We start from the raw sequence: 23,993 nt of genomic DNA, 5'->3' as shown, positions 1-23,993 counted from the left end.
ACCACGTGTTTCATTAAGAGGAACTTCCACCAGGAGGACCTGCAATCACCTGCAGACGACGTTTAGTCCCTCCCACGGAGCAGAAGACGAAATCGAAGCAGAAGCGCCACCGCCACCCAAGGGACGCTATAAATTGGGCAGAAGAATCCAGCTCAGTACCAGTTTTCTGGTGACCCTCCTACTGTCTGCTTCGGGACTTTAGGAGTAACCTATCCCAGGGCCTCTAGTCTGCTACGGGACTACGCCTATCCTTTCTCCTGGCTTTGCCTGCTTCGGGGCTCTGTCTGGGAATCCAAACCTCAGCCACTTTGCCTGCTTCGGGGCTCTGTTGGCCATCTAACCTACCCACTGCTTGCTTCGGAGCTTTGGGAACCTAATTCCACTCCACTTTGCCTGCTTCGGGGCTCTGTTGGAGATCCTATCTGCGACCTTACGGTCAAAGACTACCTTTTACTTACCCTTTTAAAATAGAGAACAAATTGTATAGTATTTTGTACAAATACTCTTATAGTGGATTTTTATAATAAAAACTGGTAGTGGGAGTCGATTCCGGACACTCTTTTTATTAACTGCTCTACCTCTTCCTTATATGAGACGAAATTACACAGTTTTACATGGTGGAGGCGCCGAGTATCGATCCCGGTACCTCTCGCACGCCAGTATATATACTGTAATATATATATATACTGCTTTGGTGAGTTGGGGTTTTATTAGCAATCACTAGGTGCTGCAGCCAGGCAGAACGATAGACTTGAACCTGTACTGTCGATAGTTAGTGCAAGTGCACCGAGCAATTCAAATGAAACAACTGGCACTTGTCAACAGTGTAATGTACCATTACAGTCAAGGTAATTAAATTTTTGTTTGGAGGGACCCAATATTTTTTGAACGTACCGCGTACTGTAAAATTTTCCAACATATAACTTTCGGTCTATGTATTAAATTCATTTGTTCTTTACTCAAACCAAAATTAATGTGGGAGCTTCAGAATATTCTAGGAAGAATAATATTTCGGAGAATAATTTATTTATATATTATTTGATTATAACTCTGGATATGGGCATTTCAAATGGATGATTATTGAAATTATTAATCTTAATGCGATACAAAAATTAGGTCAGCAATTGGACAGAAATTTTTGAGATTGTCCACCAACCTGATATTTGTTAGAATAATTTAAATCCTCTTCGTCCCTCTGAGATGCCTATACCCTCCCAAAATCCGGCTTTTACTATTTTTCATTCGCTTAGTAATTTCCGACGCCAAAATTATTTGCTCTGATTGGAACTATATTTCTGACGCCTTACTATTAGGCGCGTCTTCAGTTATTCTACTTGGGACGAGCTTCGAGTAAGACGACGTCTGTTTCATTTCTAGAAAATTTTGAATTTTGGATAGAAAAGCAGTAAAATCCAGGTAAAATTAGTTTCAATTAAAGAAATAAATAGTGAGGAAACTCGTGAGAGTCTCAATTCACTGAAATTTCATCTAAAATATCTAATTCATGTGTGATATAGCATGCATATATGTAATTTAGAGTGTTGTGTGTGAGTATGTATAACATATTTATTTAAGAACAGTGTATTGTTGTTTCCTTATTCATCTCTTTTGGTCACTTCAAATAAGTAAATTGGTACGTAATGCAAATGTATAGTATTTCCGTACCGTTATTACATAGTATACTACTTATAGTTAACCTACAATAGAGTACAAAGCGTGTTTAGTAGTGCAAAGTTTGTTTTCATACTACCAATGCCATCTCGTGTCGGGCTGAGAACTACTCGCCGCTAGTGTTTTGTTCCTCCGAGACTTAAGAATCTAGTCAACTCGAAAATTACCCTTCTTTTGTAATTATTGATGCATAAATATTAGTTCTGGTCCATATGAATATATATGTAGAGGAATTACATTATAAATAAGCTTCTCGGAAAAGCACAATACGTTATGTAGTTTCATGTTAAATGATTAATAAAATTAAACTTCGCGTTTATCCTTAAACCGAAGATTGACTATATAGTACTTATCTGTCGTCAGACTGCAGTTTCAAATTCTCTCTCTTCCTCTCTCTTCGTTACGTTCTGTAAACGATCTCATTGTTTTTTTTTTTTTTTTTTTTTTTTTAGATATAATTGCATTTAGTTAAGAGGATAGTCATTGATATTGAATTTTCATTGCCTATAAAAATAATATGAAGCCGTGAAATGTAAATATTCTTTGGTTTGTACTGAAAGAATCTAGTGTTAATTCATACAAATTCTCGCGTATTGATCAGTATACTATAGTTCAAGTAGTAGTTTGTTGATTTGAATATATGTACTGAGACTGCTTTGAACAATCTAGGGTAAAATGATGGAATAGGGTGTCTATAAAGGAGTTTATGTTATAAATGAGAATAAATATAAACGAATAAAGATAGTGATAATATATATATATATATATATTGTAGTGAGTGTGAATAAATAATAGGACACAGTGCATATATGAGCCCAGTGCATATTTTTGCCACAAAGTATTGATTGTATTTATATATATAACATTAAATGTTTCGTGCACTAACCATTACGTCAGAGTTTTGTATGAGGATAGTGTGTCATGTGGAAATGACGGATTGTATTTTCACTTCGTGGCTCGACATTATTAGTAACCTACATACTAACTGCTCATCTAGTCTGACGATGCGAATAGCCCTTTTGGGATCTTATGGTACAATTTTACCATACGGGTGTTTCATGGTACATTGCGTTATAACTCTCCTATTTCAGCTTTTTCGTCCGTTTTTTTTTGTTTGTTTGTTTTTGAAGTCCAGAGGCATTGTAGAACACGTTACGTATGGTCTCACACCTTTCTGCGTCGAGACATAGGAGGTGATGACGTCATAACTTTAAACAATATGTTTTCTTTTATTAAGCCTATGTTCATTATTTTTTGGCGGGCTTATTTTTGCACGTAGAAGATTGAAATTTAGCACAAACATTCAGTCCACCGAGGAGTATTTACCAGATTTTTTTTAGATTTCTGTGTTAGCAAAAGAGGGGTCCAAGGGAGAAAAAGGTTTTAAAAAAGGAATATTTTTACCAAAAAATACTTTTTTCTCTATTTTACGCCTCAGATACGCCTCCTGTAAATGGGCCGTCTGAAAGGCAGTTCTATTCTGAAGAGAATGATGTGCAAACTATGATCCTAGGGTATTTAGGAATGTCTCAGTGAATTTTTACAAAATATTCTGTATACGGGAATATGGGACATTGTCGGTATATTTTTTGGCGGGCTTACTTTTGCACCTAGAAGACTGAAATTGTGCACAAACATTCAGTCCACCTAGTAATATTTATCAGATTTTTCAGATCTCTGCGTTAAAACACGGGGGTGCAGAGGGACAAAAAGTTAGAAAAAAGGGATATTTTAACCCAAAAATCCCTTTCTTCGGGATGTTCCCGCCTCATATACATGATGGAGACACGTGAGTCGTACCGTCTGAAAGGCAGTTCTATTCTGAAGAGAATGATGGGCGAACTATGATCCTAGGATAGTTAGGGATGTCTCAGGGAATTTTTATCAAAATATCCTTCTCTATAGGGGAATATGGGGTATTGTCGGTATAATTTTGGTGGGCTTACTTTTGCAGCTAGAAGATTGAAATTGTGCAGAAACATTCAGTCCACCGAGTAGTATTTAACAGATTTTTTCAGATCTCTGTGTTAAAACAGGAGTGGTCCAGAGGGGGAAAAAGTTGAAAAAGGGATATTTTTACCAAAAATCCCTTTCTTCGGGATTATCTCGCCTTAGATACATGATGGGGACATGTGAATGGTACCGCCTGAAAGGCAGTTCTATTCTGAAGAGAATGATTGGCGGATTATAATCCTAGGGTAAATAGAGATGTTTCAGGAAATTTTTTACCTGAGATCAGAGTCTTTTGCGGTAATTTGAGGCATTGTCAAGATTCTTGATAAAATTTCTCCGCCTTTACTATTCAAGATAGAAACTTGGCACACTTGAAATTTGGCACACGCATTCAGTCTAACGAGTAGTATTTATCAGATTATTTTGAGATCTCTACGTTCACACAGGGACGTTCCAGAGGGGCCCAAAGTGTGAAAAAATGTTTTCCCCGAAATTTTCCATTAAACATCACTTTTCCCTCTCCTGGTATACTGTATGGGTATGTAAGTGGTATCATTTGAAAGCCTGCTCCTGTATTCTGAAGAGAATGAGGTATGAACCATGATCCTAGGATAAATAGCGACGATGCAGTAGCTGCTTGACTGAAAGTCTAAAAAATACTCCAAAAACCCCAGATCCTAAAAAGAATAGTGGTCATGTAGCAAATGATTCTGGATAGTTTCCAAGTAACCACAGAACAGAATAGTCGTTTGCAGAATTGGTTCAGTTTAAATCTATGCGTTCAGCTTTCATTTGCGATACTACTTTGCAACTTTGAATTTTTTCCACGTCACGTGATTAAGCCTAAGTTCATTACTGTTCGAAGAGGTGACGAAGTGAATAGGATTGAATAATATAGTAAATTTGTTACAGTCGAATCTCGTTATTTCCCTACCAAGGTGTCGATCCACCCCTCTAAATATTTTCATTTTTATTAGTTTTTAAACTAGGTAGCGATTGAAATTAAATGACACCTCAAGGTTGGCGCCCTTGCGGATTTGGCAGCTACTAGTAAGATTTGGCAGATAACTTACTAATACAAAACATATTTTATTTATTTATTTTTTTTTTAATTTTGGCAAATCCCTGATAGATTTTGTCTATTTATTAACTTTATTCTATTTTATTCATAACTCTTCTGAGGGGTCGGATTTTTTTATTTAGAAATTCTAAATTAGAGACCACACCATCCTTCCGGTACGGCCGGGGTCTCCAATGGCGTTTGACCGGATACAGTGAGGAGTGGGATTTCCCTAAAGCCCTCATCTTTATGAAAATCCCATTGTGGGCACCGACTTGTCACGCACTTGAAGGTATTTATCTTAGGCTACATATTTAGTAGGCCATCTGTTTTCGGCATATAAAAGCATATTTGGATTTGAATTGTTATATGTCTAAATTCGACCAGTTATCTTTGTAGTTTTAGTGTTCTAACTTATTCTTTTGTCGCGCCGCTGTCTTCCCTGTTCTAGCTAAACTTTTATTTTCTCTTCTCTAAGGATTTTTAAAAACTTTTTCAACCTCCCCCCCCCTTGAGTTTTGAACTTGACAAATATCAACCATTTAATATATATCATTTGAACCTGAATTACCGACTGAGATGTCGCGAGACGCGATTCGTGGAGGTATTTGTTGATGTTGAATATCAAAGGATCGTTTTCCATCACAAATTTGACCCACCACGATAGCGAGTAGTAGTTTAGTATACGATTCAATTTTTTGTTTCGTTCTTTTATCATTATCCATTTGAACTTCTCCGTTGTACTATTTGTCATTTCTACTTTTGTTTCCATTCATTACCATAGAGGTGAATGTTGTGTAGATGTTTGGGCCCATAAATATTACTAACATTTTTTGAGTCCTTATATATATATATATATATATATATATATATATATATATATATATATATATATATATATATGCGGTTGATTATTTGTATAGTCGGATTTTTCTTATGTGAAGTGTTGCAACCTTAGAATTTTATTAATCGGGGTCATTGATTTGAAAGATTATATGTATATATGTATATATGTATATATGTATATATGATGGTTGAGTATATGTATGTTGAGATATAAATACGTGTCGAATATAAATGTGATATTGAAGTAAAATGTGTAATGTTGAATAGAGTAGATAGATATGTGTAAAGGGTCTTGGTACCTACCCCGAACGGTCGTTGGTTGCCATAGTTTCGAAATATTCGACGAATATAAAATGTGAATTGAGAGTATACCGCCGCATGTTAGATATTTTCTGTAAGCTTTGTAACATGGTTAATTAACATATGTAAATATTAACATCGTCTGTTATTATGCTAGTTGCATGTGACATGAAATTAAGGCAGGTCATCGTAACCCTAATGTATCATTAAATCTACCCACAAGTTCATAAACCTGGAATTTTTCTGTGCATTTGCATTTCACTTTCACTCATCATATACCAATCCTCAAACCTAAATGGTGCTCACTTCATTATTGGTGATTTCGATACGAAAACTAAACCTCTTTGAACTTAGAAAATTCTCGTTTCCTTTATATTGTATGAATATAACTATAACTGCGTACACCTAATGTGGCACAGTGTGATAGTGATTCAAAGGGACGGGAATGCTAGGACGGTACAATAAATGCAATAACAAAGTTACGTGTTCACTCTGAAATTAGTGACAAAACTTTCCTTAATCTCGGAGAATTAAAAAAAATGTATGAATAAGTAAGTTTACAAACTGAATACGTTCTGTTCACAATTTATAAGGACTAGTTCATATGCGTATATCTAAATAAAATGAATTTAGGTACATGGGCACCAAAAGGGTGCCTTAAGAATGTGCGATATAAAAAGTCGTCTGAAAGTACGAGAAAGGACTCGTCGAATGTTTTCTTTCAGTTTTTTTTTTTTTTTTTTAAATATGAGATACAGACTCATTTTAACCATCATTTTAAGTTTTTTTCTTTCATACGAAATATCATAGAATGTGACTAGACTTTCAGATTTACATCTCATTTTATCAAAATTTACATTATTTTTTATCTTTCTGTTAATACCACACACACACACACACACACACACACACACACACATATATATATATATATATATATATATATATATATATATATAAGGGCGGATCCAAGGGGGCTATAGGGGCTATAGCCTCCCTCTTGACCCTCAGGTATACACTGGATAAAATGAACTTCAATCCTGTTTTACACTGGATAAAGCGGCAAACTATAGTTTAGCCCCTCCCTTGATCATATCCTGGATCCGCCACTGTATATATATACAGTATATATTTACATTGATGTAATCCAATATTATATACGGAATGATACATTTATATGTATACTTATTTGCATGTTCTTAACATTTTGTGTTTATTTTTTCAATAGATGTAATAAATATTAACCAACTGTAGTTAGATTATGGTTTCTTTTAAACTGATTTATCTATATCAATACATTGCCCTGTATGTTTGTGTGTATGAGTGAGTGAATGACAAATTTAGTTTTAAGTGGTAGCATTTAATATTGATTTACGACAATAGTGCTTATAATATGTGTGTAATAGTATATTATATGTATTGTGCATGGCCGAGATCATGAGAGATAACTAACTCTAAATTATTCTAAATCGGCTCTGGGAGGAAAACCAAAACAACGGGATGAGCGTTGATAACGACAGTCTGTTCAAAAAATCTCGAAAACTTCTATTTGTGGAAAATATGTAAATCACTCTGACTTTTTTCTCTTTCGTTGGGTAATTCAGATGTGTGTTCGATCTCCACTATGGAAATTCAGATACTGGATAAAGATTATTCAACATTTGGAAATAACAGACCAACGATTAAATTAATACTTCTCATCGCCTGGACTGGGTCAGGGCAACTCCCTCTTGTGCAGTTACTTGGATCCAGGTCAGGTTAGTATGAGGGAACATGTGTCTCTTCAGGATCACTTCAGAAGTGATTCTCTAGTGATAACATTCGGGTATGAATTATCTTTTCTATAATTATTTAAGTTTCTTTATCATATTTCCTTCATTATCCAGTAATCCTTCATCTCTAGTTCCTTCTTCCTTTCTTCTTTTCGTCTTCCTCTTTTCCTTCTTTTCTTCTACCTTCTTCTTTCTCCTCACTTTTCCTATTTCTTTCTTTCTTTCTTTCTTTATTTATTTATTTACTTATTTATTGTCAACACAACAGGCTATAGCCCAATTACAGTGTTGTAAAATACGCAATTACATGTTCGTAACTCTTGATAACAACTCTTGATAACTCATGATAATGGCATTCCGAAATTTCTTAGGCGACATATCACATATATCAAATTCATTGTTATTTGAACATATTCTATTATACAAAGCTGTTGTCCTCCAGATTGGTGATTTCATCATTATATTAGTTCTTGATTTTCTGCAGTAATAAAGACCAGTGTTTCTACGTACTTTTAATGTGGGGACATGAAAATTCAATAAAGAAACTAAATCAGGACAATCCAAAATATTTTGCGTTACTTTTTGAATAAATAATAAATCCTTCATATGTCGCCTTTGTTCTAGTGTAGGAAGATTAAAGTTAGCAAGTATGGTTTTACAGCTGTCAAATGTAGGATAAATGTGAGTTTCTTTATATGTTAGAAATTTAAAAACAAACAAAAAAAAATTGGTTGTATTTCTAATAAAACTGAAGAGGGGTCGTGACTGGGAGTTGTCATTAAATTCGTTTGATGTTTCTCTTTGGAAGTCTGATACTAAATAAACCAATCCTAAAACATACATACAAAATAAAATACCAAAATTCATTTTAGTTTATATTTTTTTCTAAATTATCCAATTAAGTTCAAGATTAACGACTTTCCCAATTACGACAATTCGTCTTCAACAAAAAGGGTGTCGTATGTTCACGATGACAACGCTAAACCCCATTCGTCTTTAGTGACCTGTCAGAGATTGAGAGAACTTGGTTGGGTTGTTTTAATGCATCCATCGTATAGCCCGAACTTGGCACCGTCAGTCTATCATTTGTTTCAATCTATGTATAATTTCGAGGATTGTGTTGAGTTAGTTTTAAAAGAGACCTGTAGAAACCACGTGTTACAGTTTTTGACCAGAAACCACAAAGTTCCATACCAATAATACTAGGATGTTGCCGAAAAATTGCACAATATCATCATAGAAAATTATGAACATATAATTTAATAATCCTATTTCCAAATCACAGTAAATTTATTCTCAATTTTGACTTCCAACTGCTTGGTCTTTTTTAGATAAGCTTTTAAAAACATAAAGCCTAAGCTAGAAAGTTCTATTTAGCGTATAATTTTATTTACAGTTACGTATTTGTACAGTAATGTGAGGGGTATAAAAATAAATTAGTTATTATCCCCTGATTTCAGAACTACATTGTTTTCATGGATTTAATAAAACAATTTGAGACAGGCTACTTTGCTTAAAATACTTTAAGCAAAATACAGAGGCGTTCAATTGTAAAGAAGAAGTAACATTCAAGGTTGCTTATATACTGCTTTACTTAGTGTTTTAAGCAAAAAGTTTTTCGCGTAGGAACTTCGTTTTATTCATTGAACTTTTATCGTATTTATCTATTGAAATTATTTTTTCTACAGTTGTAAATCACCGTCCACTCGCTGCGGCCATACATTCCTCCAATTCCAATGTCTTCTCTAGCCTATCAACTAGTGCTGTTGAATTTTTGTGACATTTGCGGTTTTCGGTTTTTGAGAAAACCGGTTTTCTGAAAACCGAAAACCGCAAATGCGGTTTTTAAAACCGAAACCGCAAATGCGGTTTTCAAAACCGAAACCGCAAAAGCGGTTTTCAAAACCGAAACCGCAAATGCGGTTTTCAAAACCGAAACCGCAAATGCGGTTTTCAAAACCGAAACCGAAAAAACGGTTTTCAAAACCGAAACCGAAAAAGCGGTTTTCAAAACCGAAACCGCAAAACCGATTTTCAAAACCGACATTTCGGTTTTATGAAATTTCACTTTTTTCAAAAACCGGTTTTCGGTTTTTTCAAAAACCGATTTCGACAGCACTACTATCAACGGTATTACCAAGCTCGTCAAACAAAATATCTAATTTCATTTAATACTAGGACATCTAAAAAAAATGCACTCAAAACTTATCACAAGAAGCAAGAAGATTTAACTCGTGAAAGTTGCATACGAATATCAGATATTACGAATTTATCTTGGTGCATTCAGAATAGGCGTAATATTTGATGCATTAATGCAAATATAATTAGCTAATGCATATAATTGATTTATCCAAGTATTTTCTTTGTTTATAGTAGTTATTCTCAATTGAATGCTGGGGGGGGGGCACGGTGCGTCAGTGATGAAGCGGAAACTTCTAGTGTAAGAGGTCCCTGGTTCGATCATCGACCACAGAAGTTTGTAATGAATAATATGGTATCCATGGGGTTCATCCTGGGGTTTTTCATTTTTTCCACATTATCAATTCACCAATCATAACCATTCACTTTTACTAATTACCCGTCTTCTTTCGCCCACAGTGCCTAACCATGGACCATAAAACAAGAAATTCCATTTCATTATCCAACCAAATGACGTGTGACGTAACAGTTTGTAGCTCCCTTTTTTCAGAAACCATACGGAGAGAAGAAGGAGATAAAAGATCACCTGGTGTCATGAAAGTAGAAAGTGATGAGAGGAAAACAAGAGCATAGATAGCGTAGTCAATTGTTTGCCCGGCTTCATGAAAACACGTACACTGCCTCCTCTCCCCCTCCCTTCCCAAAGCCATGGTTATCATTTCTGGCTTTGCTGCGGGAGACCTCAATTCGATTCCTGGTCGGAAATCATTTGTTTCAGATCCCGGTTTAAGTTGTAGATCCGTATCTTATACAGCCTCGGTGCTAAAACGAGCGCTAAACTAGAATCCAATCAATTAACCAATCCCCTCTTTTCCTCTTCTGTTTAGAGGTTGTGAAATGATGGTCCTGCGCCACACACCGGCCACATGAAATGAGTAGGTTTCTTTTCTTTTTTTTTCTTTTTTTTTTTTTTTTTAGCTTCTGCGTACCATAAGAGACAAACCAACAGAAAAATACACCATATTTCATCAGAAACAAAGATCATGTGACGGATATCAGTGATTCAACTTTTCTGTTGATGAAACCTCGTGTTAATTTCGTTTATTGTTTTTAATTGAAAATGAAAATGAAATGAGATCTTTCAGTTTAACCTCTCATGACTATGCTCTTTAGGCTAAGATAGGTGATGAATGATGTACGAAGAACTGATAGAATATAAAAGTGGGAGGAAATCGAAGTACCCCGAGAAAACGCACGGACACGATGTTATACACAAGAAACTTACTTCACCGAGATCGAACCAGAGAGCCCACGCATCAGAGGTAAGCTCTTTACCACTGAACCACCGTGCTCCCTCTTTTCAATTGTAATTCACGATATTTTTAAAGCAAAGCTACCTTTCAACTAGAAATCATAATGTTTGCCACCATATTCTTCTTTCTCTTCCTCTTTTGCCTTCTCCATCCCTCCTGTTACATAAACTTGTCAAATAATGATCTAATGAGTTCCTTTTCCCTTTTCCTCAACTATATCCACCAGTGTATTCTAGTTCAAGAACATTCTCTAAACATTTCCTCACTTAATTTTATTTTTTACTCAACTCGTTTTTCTGTATTCTTCTCCAGATTTACATTTTAAGCGTTTTCAACTCTTTCTCATTCATTGTTTTCTAATGCTTACTTACATTGTGCTCCGTCATTCCAGCACAGAAATAGCCTCTCCAGTATTGTAATTATAAAGAGAGGAAAACTAACCTTGAAGTGACCGGTTCTATATGAAACAGGCATACTTTATTATTCGCTGTAACTTCCTTTCTTTGAATGTTGTTATCAAGAAATTCTAAGAACCTTTTATCAAATTAACAGCTCTAACGCTACGATTACTAAACAAGGAAACGATACGCTGGACCTGGATTCATTAAACACAAACTATAAATCAAAAGGGGAAACGAAGTTTACGGCTGCAGACGTTATGATTTCATAGCCAGAGTGGATTAGCTTCATGAAATGGGTGTGACATAGATATCGAGGAACGTCATTGCATTGGTATTTGGTTATTTGTAGATGTCGGTTGCTATAGATATCTTATTATATTTATAATTCCTACATGGTTTGAATTGTACCTACAATATAATTCTGAAAAAAAGATACTTTTTATTTTTAAGTGCTGTTTTAGATTGATGTTTAATGTTTGATTACAGAAGACAGCAGGAGTGTCCCAGCAACTTCAGGGTAACCAACCCTACACAAGCCTTGAAAAGTTATTGGCAACGAAGATGCACAAGATAGGCGAATGATTTCGTGTATAATCCCAGAAAAATAATGTAAATATTTTAGGAAAATGTATTATAGATAGGCCTACTGTACATGTCTAAGACTTCTTTCGAGTTCATCCTATTGCCACCTTCATGCTTAGTCTAGTGGCCTGTCAGTTTAGCCCGAGGTACCGGGTTTGAATCCCGGTTGGAGAACATCGAGTGTATTACAGTGCTTAAGTTCCCACTTCGAACTGTAGGTCTCGTTCAATATATTCTCGCTGTTGACAAAGTACATAGGCCTACATAAAAATCAATCAATAATTTTGATGGCTACTCTTTCCTCGTATGAATTCAAATTTTTTCCCCCTTCGACGAAGAAATAGTTTATGAAACTAAATTCTTCCTTTGACCTCCCTTCTGAATTCATCCCAGTTAAACAATGTGTAATTTCTCGTTGGCGAAGCCAGTTGCACTTTCATTCACAAGCTCTTAAGCTATGCAAATGCCATGTTTCTTTTGTTCTGGTAGCTAATGTAAATAACCTACAAGAACTGAGGACGGTAACTAGTGATGAGCAAATGCAACACCAAGACCAAGACCTGGGTGGTCTTGATCTTGGTCTTGCACTGGAACCCTTGCTCTTGGTCTTGGTCTTGGTCTTGCATGCAAGAGTCTTGCAAGTCTTGCATTTAAGAAATCTCAAGCTTTTCATAGGTAAATTTTACCATGGATATAACGGATAATAAACTCTACAATGCGCCAATAATAATGGAAATATAATTTATGTTTCTAAATGTAATATAGTTTAACTTCGTGTAAGTATTATGACAGTGTACTACTGATGAGCAAATGCAAGACCATGACCAAGGCCGGGGTGGTCTTGGTCTTGCACTGGAACCCTTGGTCTTGGTCTTGCATGCAAGAGTCTTGCAAGTCTTGCATTTAAGAAATCTCAAGCTTTTCGTAGCTAAATTTTACTATGGATATAAGGGATAATAAACTCTACAATGCGCCAATAGTAACGGAAATACAATATTTGTTTCTAACTGTAATATAGTTTATCTTCGTGTAAGTATGATGATAGTGTACAACATAGGCGATTACTTTTATTTCTTTTAAATGGGTACCCACGCTTCACTATGTCTAAATCACATCGTTCCGTAATTTGTTTATATTTTCTAACAGATCCAACAGTCCACTGGTTCCCAAACTGGGGAGGCTACCCCTGAGACGCATGAAAGAAAATCAAGACGGCACAGATTATTGATATATCATGAATTGTAAAATAATTTTTCACTCTAAAGGCGTCAGATTTTTCTTTTCAACCACGATTAGCTAATCCTTGTATTAAACAAATTTCCAATTAAACATTGATATTTTGTTTTACTGATTCCAATATGTATTCTATGAGGCAGAAACATTGACATTACGCAAAAGCAATGAAGAAATTGCAGGCTTTCGAAACATGGGCAGGGAGAAAAAAGGAGAGAATTAACTGTGATGAACGGAAAACGAATGAGGTGTTAGAAATATTAGCAGTAGGGGAAAAACGAAGAATTTTAGATATTGTTAGGAGGAGAAAGAGGAACTGGTTAGGATATTGGCAGACGAGGAACTGTATTTTGAGGGACGTCCTAGAGGGTATTGTGGAAGGAAAGAGAGGGAGAGAGCGAAGGAGACTAGTTGAAGAAAGATATTAAATCAGCAAATTGCTACGTAAGACGAATAGACTAGTTGAAGACAACCGAACGTCAAAGCTTCTCAGTTGCAGCAAGTAACCTGCCAATAATGGCAGAATAGCTATGATGATGATGATGATGATGATATGTTTAGCAATATTGACCAAAAAAGAGAGAGAGAAAATTAAAATAATAATTATTATAATCAAACATCTTAATATTGGATAATTTGAGTGAAAACTGAAAACGATTCAACTGTTCACGCGCTGAGTGAAAACGGAAAAACGCCGAGAAAACCCACGCACAGGGTGTTTATCCATCAAAAACGCTCACATGACGCAAGATGACACCTGTGTGGCTTGTGAACAAGCAATATCTACAGAAAACGCGAACAACCAATTCAGAAAACGACGTACTACAGCTATATGCTACAGGGGCAGATCGACTCACACTGATTGCATAAACTATTGCAAACACAATCACTTTAGCAGCATTTTTACTGAAGCCAAGAAATCCATCTCCTTTTTTACATTCTAAAAAAAAAAAAAAAAAAAAAATCAAGTAGAGCCGGTACTTGTGCAAGAGTCTTGGTCTTGCATCGGGATTCCTGGTCTTGGTCTTGGTCTTGCATGTAAGACTCTTGCAAAAACTGCAAGGCCAAGACTCTTGCGCTCATCACTAACGGTAACGTATTTTCCTTTGCAGAAGTTACAATGCACATTTCGAAAACCGCAGGGTAGCTCACTGCTACAGCTCTTATCTCTGGTGCTTGGGGACCCTGGTTCGATCCCTGCCTAAGTAAGTTAGTGGGTGGACAACATTGTATCCATGGGGTTTCTCGGGGTAGTAATCATCTTATCATCAGATATTTTGATTTTGATTCGGTGAAATTAAATAGTACACTTGTCTTGGTTCATCTTATGCTATAATTAATAAAAATGACAGTTGTAATAATTAAAATAGCAGAATGAATTAAAATATTTGACAGGTAAATGAATTATAATACGTATTGATTATTTAACTTTTTTTTCGAGAAAGCAGTAATTAAATGCTTTTTCGTGTTACTGTTATTACTTCATTAAAGTTGATAAGTTCGAAAAAAAAAAGCGATGACAAAAACCAGTTTCCTTTCAAAAAAAAAAAAAATGGCGTCCCCTCCTCCCCGAGCGTTTGCATCTCCGCAGAGTCAAGAAGTCCATATTCGCTATTTTTCTATATACTTTGCTCTACGTACAGTACGGACCAAGCAGAGTGCCGATATTTCTCTTAGGCTCTCAACATTTTGAGTTTGTCTCTCGAATAAAACTTTCTGGAAGAAATTAAGGGGGTAGACTACTAAATATTTTTCAAAGCTAACCATTTTTCTTTTGCCTGGTTTTCGAAAATGAAAAGAGATAATAAAATGTAACCTACCACAATAATAGATAATAGTTTTCTACACCCGAAAATACGAATCGGAAGAATTTTCAATGTTGCCATCCATAGAAATTACAGTGTGACCAGAATTTGAAATACTCAAAAATCTAGGTTAAGGCAGCGGCTACAAAAATGAACTCAACGGTAATTGATGGCTTATCGTGTTGTCTTGGTTTCCTGTTAACTACTTTTTAAATAACACTTATATTTATTTTGTAATAATTTATGTAAGTTATTATAAACTAAGTACAAATATTATTTAAAAAGTAATTAACAAGGAACCAATACAACATGATAAGTCATTAATTACCGTTGAGTTCATTTTTGTAGCCGCTGCCTTAACCTAGATTTTTGGGTATTTCAAATTCTGGTCACACTGTAATTTCTATGGATGGCAACACTGAAAATTCTTCCGATTCGTATTTTCGGGTGTAGAATAACATTATCTATTATTGTGGTAAGTTACATTTTATTATCTCTTTCCACTTACGAAACGCGAGCACAAGAAAAATTGTTAGCTTTTGAAAAATATTTAGTAGTCTGCCCCCTTAAGCCTGTTGAGTAATAATAGCTTTGTTTCTCAGGTATTTATTTACCATCTTATAGTGACAAGAAATCAGATCTGTTGCAGAGGTCTCCTATACAAGTAAAAACAATCATGAAACTGCTGAGTACATTTTCTTAATCTTAATCACTATACGTATGATTACCTGGCAGCACTGGTCAAAGAAATTATCACGAAATTGGACTTTCACAAGTATTTTTTTCTTTCTTTCTTTCTGTCTTTCTGAATGGTGCACGATAATTTACAAGAATAAAATTGCAATGGCCAGAAGGCTGTTGCTTTCCACTGATTCTTTTATAATGTTCGGAGAAAGTCGACTTTCTGCTGTTTGTTGCTTCTGATATTTGTTTTAAAAAATTTCCTCATTGAAAGAAAATATTAACAAGAGCAGCTAGTACACCGATTTTAGAGTCAAGCAATAACCACATTTTACTCACCAGACCGAAGAATTTATCAGTAGAAACGAACTAAAAACATGGCCAATTAGTCTTGTTTCTTCTTCATCTATGTTCACTCCAACAACTATTGGTCTGTTTTTACGTAAGATAATATTATATAGTTTGTTACGCAACGCATGATGGGAATGTTTACAGTGAACATTGCTACAGATTATATCAATTGCGTATGTGTTTATGTTCCTTCAACTAGAGCTCTGTAAGATATAATGTAGAAATAGATTTTAAAATGAATTTCGCATGCGATTATAAAACCGATACTTTATATCAACACGCAAATAAAAATTTACAATAAATATTATTTACAATATAAAGAAGAGAATAATATTACACAGCTTGCATAGCTGAGAAATTAGAATTTACTGTGTATATGACGTTAATGCTGTTAGCATTATAAAAACACGAATATGTAAGCTATAGATTGATTATATCATACGGTTTTATAAAGGTAACCAAGAAAGTTCTGTCGCTTTTTGTGGTGGCCTGTGTTCAATTGGCCCTCATATAGGGTGACCAAATCGTCAACTAGAAAAAAACGGGACACCTTTTATTTTTGGATAGGTTGCTCCCCTAATATATTTTTTAGCCTCTCCGTTCTCTCTTTTTGTATCTCTCAAAAAAAAAATGGCAAATTTACAATTTTTCGTTTTAAAACTTATTGAAAAAGTAGAATCAGTTAAATAATAAGTAACTATCAGCAGCTAACAAGATGTGAAAATATAAAATAATGAAATATTTGAAAACATTACTAAAAATATATTAAACATTTTACAATTATTAAAATAAAAAAAAACATGAGGTATGTTCATGACAATAATGTAATGCAAAACATGAGTTCATTTCATGAGCTAGATTCATGAGAATACCTAGCTGTTGTCCTAGTCATCTTTAAAACTTCCTTCTTTTCTAACAAGTTTACAAAGATATAAAAGTCAGAACAATCCATTTTGTAATTGTATAGCACTTGAAGAATTGCAGAAAGGGCCTCCACTACCATCCTGTTTCTTTCGTCTGTCCATTGGATGTTCATGAGCGAAAATATTCTTTCAGTATTGCCATTATGAGCAGGGGTCGCAAACACATATTTGTATATTTTTAAAGATTCAGAGTGCTCTTCAGACCTAGTATAGGTTTTGAAAAAAAAAAAAACCCTTCTTGTGGCACTGGAGGGATTTTTTAAAAAAATCCTATCTCCATTCCTTTATTTTATTAATAACAAAATCCTTCAACGAAGCCACGTGATCGAAAAGGAAAGAATCATTTATTTCAATACTTTTTTCTTTGAAGTAAGCAACACAATTTTCAACCTGCCCCCAACTGAGGATGTTCAACAGCATCCATTTGAATATTGAAAAAATAGGGAACAATACACTCCATTTCCTTAGATATTCAATGCAAGTTTCATAAAGCTCATTAATTTCATTTTTGAAGTTGATTTTGTCTTGTTGCGTATTTTCGTTCCTTTTAAGATAGGCTTTTACATTCAATGATAAAAACTGGTCCTCTTTTCTTTTAGACATAGCTTTAAGCATGCTTTCCATTATTGACATCCATAACACCTGTTTTTGCACTTCTTTCAATTTTGTTAATTAGGTGGTAGAAACTAAACTGGTTACAGATAAATTATATTTATGCTTCACTTAAAGGATTATTGTCTAGTCAAATCACGGAGACACTGTACTGTACTGATGACAGCGCCTCAATTTTCCACGGCCCAAAATAGAGAGCAAAATCAGTTCAGTTGAGTTGATATTGAGTTTAACGTCCCTTTCAGCAGCGAGGCTATATGAGAGGGACCTACTGACTAACGTGGAATCCGAACCACCTGAGCTCCCGCCGGGAATCGAATCCGGGTCTGTCACGCCAAAGGTGCGTGGGCTAACATTTTAACCACTAAAGATCTCGAGAGCAAAAACATGTTACATTTGTTCTTCATAAGGCTTTCAGTCCTTTGCACTGTCATCTGCGGAGTGGAAGTCTTGGAGTGAGTAGACCTGGGAAGGGAAACAGTGCAGCCACCACATCCACCATCGCAAACGTCGTAGTGATGTTGCTCAGTAATTAGACATGTTCCAATATAATCACATAGCCTAGAAAATAATATAAATTTGGAAATTTTAGCGATTGGAAAGGGTCTTTGTACTCAATGTAAATACGGGACATTGTGGCGTCCCGAGAGATTTTTTCGGGACACCGGGAATGGTAGTGAAAAAACGGGACGGTTGGTCACCCTACCCTCATACCTTGGGTTGAATGCAAACTGAGATAAGGCGAAGGTCAGTTGTTAGTGTAGGTACATCCAACATACTGCCTGGTTGTGGCAGTTCAGTTACACCGTGAACTTGCGTAAGGACAGGGTGAACATGGGACCTCCACAGAGCGTCATAAGGGCGTATATGCTGTACAAGTTCAAACTGGGGTCAAACGCCGCTGCAGCGGGGCGGAAGATATGTCAGGCCTTTAACAGGTTGTCGTGATTACGCAGACAGTGCAGTGGTGGTTTAACAAGTTTAAAGACGGTGGCGAAACACTAGAAGACGTACCACCTGCCGGAAGACCAACACATGTACAAAATGAAGATCTTCAAGTAGTAATTGAGGCCAACAGTGGCCAGACATGTGAGGAACTGGGACTAAAATTCAGTGTGAGTGGAGAAACCTTTCGGCAGCACCTCCATCAACTTGGGAAGCACTACAAGTTGAGTCGATGGGTCCCACATGATTTGACTCCGGCCCAAAAGGCAACGCAAGCAAATACCTGTGTTTCTTTGCTGTCTCGTCTGAGGAAAGAGACATTTCTGAACAGGATGTTGGCATGTGATGAGAAGTGGGTCCTGTACGAAGCTTCACGGCGACGTCATCATTAGTTATCATCCCACGAACCGGTTCCAAGACAGCCGAAACCAGCACTGCACCAGAAGAAGGTCCTCCTGTGTTTGGTAGTCTGCTCGCGGCATCGTGCATCGAGAACTGCTACCAGCCGGTCAGAGCATGAATACAACTGTGTACTGTCAGCAGTTGAGCCGTGTTGAAGAAAAACTCAAATTTCTGGAACCAGCGTTTCTGAATCGAAAAGGGTCCTCCTGTTACAGGACAACGCTAAGTCCCACGTGGCTAGGATGACCCGGGACACCATTCTACTCCTTGGAGGGGAAATACTATTGCATCCGCCATACTCCTTGGACATTGCACCGTTCGATTATCACCTGTTGCTTTCCTTGGACAATCACCTTAGAGCAGGGCGCAAAATTTCCGGTCGCCAGGTCGCTATTGGCGACTATAAATTTAGAGCTGGCGACCAGTGTTCAGTAGGAATGATTTCTGCCTAAACTCATAGGGCTGCACAGTTTATGTTTCGCACAAAAATTATTGTCACTGAGTGGGAGAAAACATGGAAAGTGAAGTCTTTACAACGTTGTAATTCGCACCTCCTTTTTCACCCTCAATTGAAATGGTCACATTTTGTGCAGTTTTACCTGTGAGTACTGCTTGATGCGAGAGAGGCTTTAGCAGTCTCAACAGAGTTAAGATTTCCTACAGGAATCAGGAATCCACTTAAGACTGACACACTGGATGATTTGCTCATAATTTCCATTAGTGGCCCTTCACTTACGGACTTTTATTAGAAAATTTCAATCGACAACTGGTACTTCTGTACAGAGACAGAGCGTTACACAAACGTTAAGTCTCAAGGTAAGATATTTTTAACATGTATATGAGTTGTCCAATTCAAATTGATTATCCTGAATTTAATTGTTTGTTTTTTAAAATTGTATGCCCTGATGTAATCTCCTTCTTTGTCAAAGCAAAAACCGTGGTGGTGTAGGGTTCATAATTTGTACGTGAGAGCAGTGGCGGCGATTGGACGTTAAAAGTGGGGGGGCAAGAAATGATCTGTATATCAATGTTAGTTTCCCTGGTTGCTTCTAACGTTTTGTTTGACGAAAGGTTATATAACTAATAGGATACTATCTTTTTCTGTTAAAATACCGTATATCGTATTTCAAATTTTATTAAGTAAATTGATAAGAGCAACGCAAGTTGGTACTAGTCCTTTATATTCTTAAACGAAGATGTAAGATTTGATTCTTTGCTCATGAACATCTTAAAATTGTCCGGAAGATTATGTGATCACATTATTTAATAACAAATTGCAAAATAAATAAATACAAAGGATAATATAATCATAGTAATAAATAATGAGGCTTGTTTTGAAGAAGTTATATTGAAACTGGGGATTAATGAACAACTTAATTTTTAGTTCCACACATGCTATTAAATGTATTACTCTTAGAAAATGAAAGTAAATACTACAAGCGTATGCTACGACATTTAAAGAAATCTCGAAACATGTTCGTTCTCTTACACCCCTGAACACACCACTGCAAAACAATGGAAAAGGTTGAAGCTGTTTTTTATTACTCTCTTTTTAATTAATATTTCTTACTGACCTCCTTTGTGGCTAAGCGGTTAGCGTACACGTCTTTGGCGTGGGAGATACGGGTTCGATTCGCGGCGAGAGCCCATCGGATTCCACGTTAATCAGTAGATCTGCGTCTCTTATAGCCTCGCTGTTGAACGGGATGTTAAACTCAAAATACTCCAAATCAAAACAAATCAAACTATTCCTTACTATTAGAAAGAAGAAAAGGCATTTTACAAACTGTCAATTTTGTGCAATTAAAGAATAACTTCTGAAAGTTTTTTTTTTTTTTTTTTTTTTTTTTTTTAATGTCATCTCAATGAGTTTCAAAGCGGCTGATTAACTCATATTAGACTTACATTGAGTCCTTGTAAGAAGAAATGAAAGTATGCTCGAAATGTTGCACTCCAATATATTAATTCTTGGACCATATTCGTGACAATTAAAATGCAATTCCTGTAGCTTTCTTAACTCCATGGGAAGACAAAAAATAGGTACTCACGCAACGGCAAATATTATAGAGACTATGGAACATTTTTTTTCTAAATACATACAAAAAAAAATTTACATTTCAAAATGGAACTATATACATTAACAGGTCATTTCAGAAAAGTGGGGGGGGGCAACTGCCCCCCTTTGCCCCCCCTAATCGCCGCCCATGCGTGAGAGATATTGGCGACCATCATTTTTGGATTGGCGAGTCCGTCTGACTGAAATTTTGCGCCCTGCCTTAGAGAACACCAGTTCAAATCCCTAGTAGAGGTGCAAAATGCACTTGATAACTTCTTCGCTTTACGACCAATCAAGTTATTCCGCGATGGAATCCATGGCCTTTCAGAACGTTGGCAGAAGCTCGTCGATGCTGATGAGGACTATTTTTGATCTTCTAGGTACGCCTTAGGTGACATATCGATGTTCGAAGGTGGTGAGTGAAAAAGTGACAGAGCTTTCTTGGTTACCTTGTACGAACACATTGAGCATGTACCGTACAGTTCGCGGTTTAGAAATCGTTAAAAACATTGGGCCTTATTGAGAGTCGTTTTGACGTGTGATTAGTGACATACTAAAGAGGTCGACTAACATATGTTTCCTGCAGTAGTCAAGTCTTTAGTATGACTCTAATCATATGTCAAAACGACTCTGCATAAAGCGGATTAAGTCTAAATGAATAACAAACTCTTGTCCCGTTTGCTTATGCGCTCAGAAACATGTCTCAATCGACTAGTTGCTTGTGGAATTCAATCCAACTCACCCCCTCCTCCATCTCTCCTTGCCTAAAACAGTGTGTGACTTAATACGCTCTTTTCATTCAGACAAAAAAAAAAAAAAAAAAAGAGGTTTACAAGCTTTATAGCTCTAAAATAGTATCTTCCATTCGTTTGTTCTGAAATGCCTTTGTAGATGTTGAATAATAATAGTAATAGTAATAATAATAATAATAATAATAACAATAATAATAATAATAACAATAATAATAATAATAATAATAATAATAATAATAATAATAATAATAATAATCTATATATATAAAAGAGAACGCACAAAATCCTTTGTCCGCTCATCACGCTAATACGGCTGAACCGATTTCTTTCATTTTTGGGGGGTTGTTAGGATTTGGACCCTAGATGGTTTTTATCATATCACTTTAATTTTCAATTACCAGTGTCTTGAGATAATTGACCAATCAGGTGTCAATACGTACAAAAAATCCTTTGTGCGCTCATCACGCTAATACGGCTGAACCGATTTCTTTCATTTTTGGGGGGTTGTTAGGATGTGGACCCTAGATGGTTTTTATCATATCACTTTAATTTTCAATTACCAGTGTCTTGAGATAATTGACCATTCAGGTGTCCATACGTACAAATCCTTTGTTATTAGTTCATCATAGGTATAAAAATAAACGTATTTATATGCAACCCGCATGACCCTGTGACTCGGCGGGTTAACATAACTGACAGGCGCTATATATAAAAGAGAACGTACAATTCTTTGTCCGCTCATCACGCTAATACGGCTGAACCAATTTCTTTCATTTTTGGGGGGTTATTAGGATTTGGACCCTAGATGGTTTTTATCATATCACTTTAATTTTTAATTACCAGTGTCTTGAGATAATTGACCATTCAGGTGTCCACAAATCCTTTGTTAGTTCATCATAGGTAAAAATAAACGTATTTATATGCAACCCGCATGACCGTGTCACTCGGCGGGTTAACATAAATGACAGGCGATATACAGCGGAAAATAGCTTGAATCTTCTTTTTAAAATTTTTTAATTGATTTGCTTATTTTTACAGACACTTTTACAATATGCCAGCACCGGGATGACCGCAGCGAAGCGGGGCGGGTTAACATAAATGACAGGCGATATAATGTTAAGATTTACTGCAATCTTCTATGGTTTTTATCATATCACTTGAAAGCGAAAAAGTAAAAATTATCTAAGTAACAAAGTTTATTGCGTTCCGGGGTGACCGCAGCGAAGCGGGGTGAACGCTGCTAGTAATAATAATAATAATAATAATAATAATAATAATAATAATAATAATAATAATGTCAGAAAATGTTTTCATAGCTTCATGAACGCATTATTTCCCTTCTTCGAAGACTGCAAGCTAGGAAGATGCTTCTTGTGAAATCAATGGAAATTGTCAATCACGGCAGTAGGTTTTGTGCTTCACAAAGTCTGTAATGCGGACGCAGAGCTCTAAAAACTACTGACAGAAGTGAGTGTTACTCAATGACTGACTGATTTCATTTCCTGTTAGTAATTGCAAGAAAGTGTTCCAAGGGCGTCATTTGGCAGGGCAGAATGGAGTAAGTCCGCCCTCCCTGAGCTTGATAAATACATATTGTTTGATCAAATGTATGGTAATATACTAATTAGAAAAAACGTAAAAATCTTATGTCGGTGTAGAATCTCCGCATCTCTCTTCCCCGGGAAAGATCTACAATGACGCTGCTTTTAACAACAAACCTATATAGTTACGATAGCACAGTGGCGTAGCACACTTTTGCGGGCCCCCCCGCAAAGTATAGAGAAGGGGCCCTAGTTGTAAAGCCGATAGAAGTAAGATTGAAGTTCTACTTCATTAAATCTTTATTCATAGCAAGACTTCGGGGCCCCCTACACCTGAGGCCCCCCCGCACTGCGGGGGTTGCGGGGGCAGCTGCTACGCCACTGATAGCACATCGCTAGAGCGCTTACATTTGGTTTCAAGAATCGAAGGTTTGATCCCAAGCCATGCGCGTTGATAGTGGGCGACATTGAGAGAGGGATTGAAACATGGATACAGATAGGGATAGGTATAATTTACATATGCAAGCTTAGAATTGAGGAAATATGATCTGACAAAATACGTATTGTGATTTTGTGAAACAGGAGAAGGAAATGTTCCGAACTGTGAGGATCACATTAGATAATTGTCGAATTAAGATGGAAATCTCTTTTTAAA

At 36.1% G+C, this 23,993-nt stretch overlaps 2 protein-coding genes across 3 annotated transcripts in view; one reads left to right on the top strand and one right to left on the bottom strand.

Annotated features, from left to right (window-relative positions):
* Window positions 1-16,115, bottom strand: part of l(3)05822 (SH3 domain-containing lethal (3) 05822) — a 136,792-nt gene extending 120,677 nt beyond the window's left edge. The window contains exon 1 of the mRNA XM_081752956.1: window positions 16,096-16,115. The gene's annotated coding sequence lies outside the window, so the exon portion shown is untranslated. The remainder of the gene's footprint in view (window positions 1-16,095) is intronic.
* Window positions 1-23,993, top strand: part of LOC145681304 (short coiled-coil protein homolog) — a 337,128-nt gene that overhangs the window by 79,280 nt on the left and 233,855 nt on the right. The window lies entirely within an intron of this gene.

Source organism: Thermobia domestica, chromosome 3 (genome assembly GCF_964235325.1).
Source record: "Thermobia domestica chromosome 3, izTheDome1.hap1.1, whole genome shotgun sequence".
NCBI lineage: Eukaryota > Metazoa > Arthropoda > Insecta > Zygentoma > Lepismatidae > Thermobia > Thermobia domestica.
The sequence above is the reverse complement of the archived record's forward strand: the minus strand, read 5'-3'. Positions and strand labels throughout refer to the sequence as shown.